This window comes from Oryx dammah, unplaced genomic scaffold, assembly GCF_014754425.2.
Source record: "Oryx dammah isolate SB20612 unplaced genomic scaffold, SCBI_Odam_1.1 HiC_scaffold_3, whole genome shotgun sequence".
In the NCBI taxonomy this organism is placed as follows: domain Eukaryota; kingdom Metazoa; phylum Chordata; class Mammalia; order Artiodactyla; family Bovidae; genus Oryx; species Oryx dammah.
In genome coordinates this window covers 25,893,445-25,896,885 of record NW_024070187.1, presented here as the reverse complement: position 1 = coordinate 25,896,885, position 3,441 = coordinate 25,893,445, and the positions used below count along the sequence as shown (strand labels likewise).

Sequence of the window (3,441 nt, the reverse complement as noted above, 5' to 3'; positions counted from 1 at the left end):
CATTCCATTTCAATAATTAAATCACAATGTCCCAGTATTATGCCAAAAACAAAACAAAACCCTTAAACTTACAGTTACCAAAGAGGAAAAAGGGAAAGGGAGGGATAAATTAAGGGAATGAACAGATTCACACTACTGTATATAAAATAGATAATCAACAAAGATTTACTCTATTACACAGGGAACAATATTCAATATTTTGTAGTAACAAATGGAAAATAATCTGAAATATGTATATGTATATATATGAATCATTTTGCTTTACACCTGAAACTAACTCAACATTGTAAATCAATTATGTGTGCACATGTGTACTCAGTTGTGTCCAACTCTTTACAACCCCATGGACTGAAGCCCACCAGACTCCTCTGTCCATGGAATTTTCCAGGCAAGAATACTGGAGTGAGTTGCCATCTCCTTCTCCAGGAGATCTTCCTGACCCAGGGATCAAAGACTTGTCTCTTATGTCTCCTGCTTTGGCAAGCAGATTCTTTACCACTGCACCACCTGAGAAGCCTATACTTCAATAAAAAACAAATGAAGCACTTGCTTCAGCAGCACATATGCTATATTGGAACAATACAGAGTAGATTAGCATGGCTTCTGCACAAAGATGACACACAAATTTGTGAAACATTCAATATTTTTTTAATTAATGAAAATATATTTAATTAGTACTGTCCATAAAAAACATACTACTTTTGTATTTTAAAAAAATCAAGAAATCATAAGATTAGAAAGTACAATTATGGATAATTGAAGCCTGCTAAGGAAAATTCAGCAGTGGCCACAGGACTGGAAAAGGTTAGTTTTCATTCCAATCCCCCAAAAAGGCAATGCCAAACAATGCTCAAACTACCACACAATTGCACTCATCTCACACGCTAGTAAAGTAATGCTCAAATTCTCCAAGCCAGGCTTCAGCAATACGTGAACCGTGAATTTCCAGATGTTGAAGCTGGTTTTAGAAAAGGCAGAGGAACCAGAGATCAAATTGCCAACATCCTCTGGATCATGGAAAAAGCAAGAGAGTTCCAGAAAAACATCTATTTCTCCTTTATTGACTATGCCAAAGCCTTTGACTGTGTGGATCACAATAAACTGTGGAAAATTTTTCAAGAGATGGGAATACCAGAGCACCTGACCCACCTCTTGAGAAAACTATATGCAGGTCAGAAAGCAACAGTTAGAACTGGACATGGAACAACAGACTGATTCCAAAGACGAAAAGGAGTACGTCAAGGCTGTATATTGTCACCCTGCTTATTTAACTTCTATGCAGAGTACATCATGAGAAATGCTGAGCTGGAAGAAGCACAAGCTGGAATCAAGATTGCCGGGAGAAATATTAATAACCTCAGCTATGCAGATGACACCACCCTTATGGCAGAAAGTGAAGAGGAACTAAAAAGTCTCTTGATGAAAGTGAAAGAGGAGAGTGAAAAAGTTGGCTTAAAGCTCAACATTCAGAAAACGAAGATCATGGCATCTGGTCCCATCACTTCATGGGAAATAGATGAAGAAACAGTGGAAACAGTGTCAGACTTTATTTTTAGGGCTCCAAAATCACTGCAGATGGTGACTGCAGCCATGAAATGAGAAAACGCTTACTCCTTGGAAGGAAAGTTATGACCAACCTAGACAGCATATTGAAAAGCAGAGACATTACTTTGCCAACAAAGGTCTGTCTAGTCAAGGCTATGGTTTTTCCAGTGGTCATGTATGGATGTGAGAGTTGGACTGTGAAGAAAGCTGTGTGCTGAAGAATTGATGCTCTTGAACTGTGGTGTTGGAGAAGACTCTTGAGAGTCCCTTGGACTGCAAGGAGATCCAACCAGTGCATTCTGAAGGAGATCAATCCTGGGTGTTCTTTGGAAGGAATGATGGTAAAGCTGAAACCCCAGTACTTTGGCCATCTCATGCGAAGAGTTGACTTATTGGAAAAGACTCTGATGCTGGGAGGGACTGGGGGCAGGAGGAAAAGGGGACGACAGAGGATGAGATGGCTGGATGGCATCACCAACTCGATGGACATGAGTCTGAGTGAACTCCAGGAGATGGTGATGGACAGGGAGGCCTGGCATGCTGCAGTTCATGGGGTCTCAAAGAGTTGGACATGACTAAGCAACTGAACTGAACTGTAGATTATTCTGTGTTTGAAAAACGAAAGTACCGAATATGTTAAAATACGTAAGAAATATTTATAGTTAAATGTAATGGCATCTGGTCCCATCATTTCATGGGAAATAGATGGGGAAACAGTGGAAACAGTGTCAGATTTTATTTTGGGGGGCTCCAAAATCACCGCAGATGGTGATTGCAGCCATGAAATGAAAAGACGCTTACTCCTTGGAAGAAAAGTTATGACCAACCTAGATATCATATTGAAAAGCAGAGACATTACTTTGCCAACAAAAGTCCGTCTAGTCAAGGCTATGGTTTTTCCAGTGGTCATGTGTGTGGATGTGAGAGTTGGACTGTGAAGAAAGCTGAGTGCCAAAGAATTCATGCTTTTGAACTGTGGTGTTGCAGAAGGCTCTTGAGAGTCCCTTGGACTGCAAGGAGATCCAAGCAGTCCATCCTAAAGCAGACCAGTCCTGGGTGTTCATTGGAAGGAATGATGCTGAAGCTGAAACTCCAATACTTTGGCCACCTCATGCGAAGAGTTGACTCATTGGAAAAGACTCTGATTCTGGGAGGGTTTGGGGACAGGAGGAAAAGGTGATGACAGAGGATGCGATGGCTGGATGGCATCACCGACTTGATGGGCATGAGTCTGAGTGAACTCCAGGAGTTGGTGATGGACAGGGAGGCCTGGCGTGCTGCGATTCATGGCGTCGAAAAGAGTTGGACACGACTGAGCAACTGAACTGAACTGAATGCTGAAAAAGGGAGACATATATAATTATGGCTGATTCTCATTGTTGTATGGCAACAACCAACAGAACATTGTAAAGCAATTATCTTCTGATTAAAAATAAAATTTAAAAACCGTATGGGCCAAAGATCTGAACAGATACTTGTTAAAGATATACGAGTGACAAATTGCCTATGAAAGGATGCTCCATAGCATACATCACTAGAGAATGGCATGTTAAACCAACAGTGAGACACCACTGCACACATATGAAAACGGCCAGGATCAGAAACACTGACAACACCGAACGCTGGAAACCATGAGGAGCAACAGAAACTCTCAGACATCACTGTTGGCAATGCGAAATGATACAGCCACATTGGAGGACTTTTGGAAGTTGGCAACTTCTTACAAAGCTACACATATTCTTACCAGTTATCCAATCATTGTGATCCTTGGTATTCATCCAGAGGAGTTGAAAACTTATGCATAGGTGTGTATAGTCAAAGGTGTTCTTTAAAAAAAAGAAAATTATTTATGGCTGCATCAGGTCTTGGTTGCGGCCCTCAGGATCTTTCCTTGCA

The 3,441-nt window shown here is 41.0% G+C and overlaps 1 non-coding gene across 1 annotated transcript; it reads left to right on the top strand.

Annotated features, from left to right (window-relative positions):
• Positions 1-546: 546 nt before the first annotated feature.
• On the top strand, positions 547-648 carry LOC120862320. The gene has a single exon (XR_005720747.1). It is a non-coding gene; the product is annotated as a U6 spliceosomal RNA (small nuclear RNA).
• Positions 649-3,441: the final 2,793 nt, after the last annotated feature.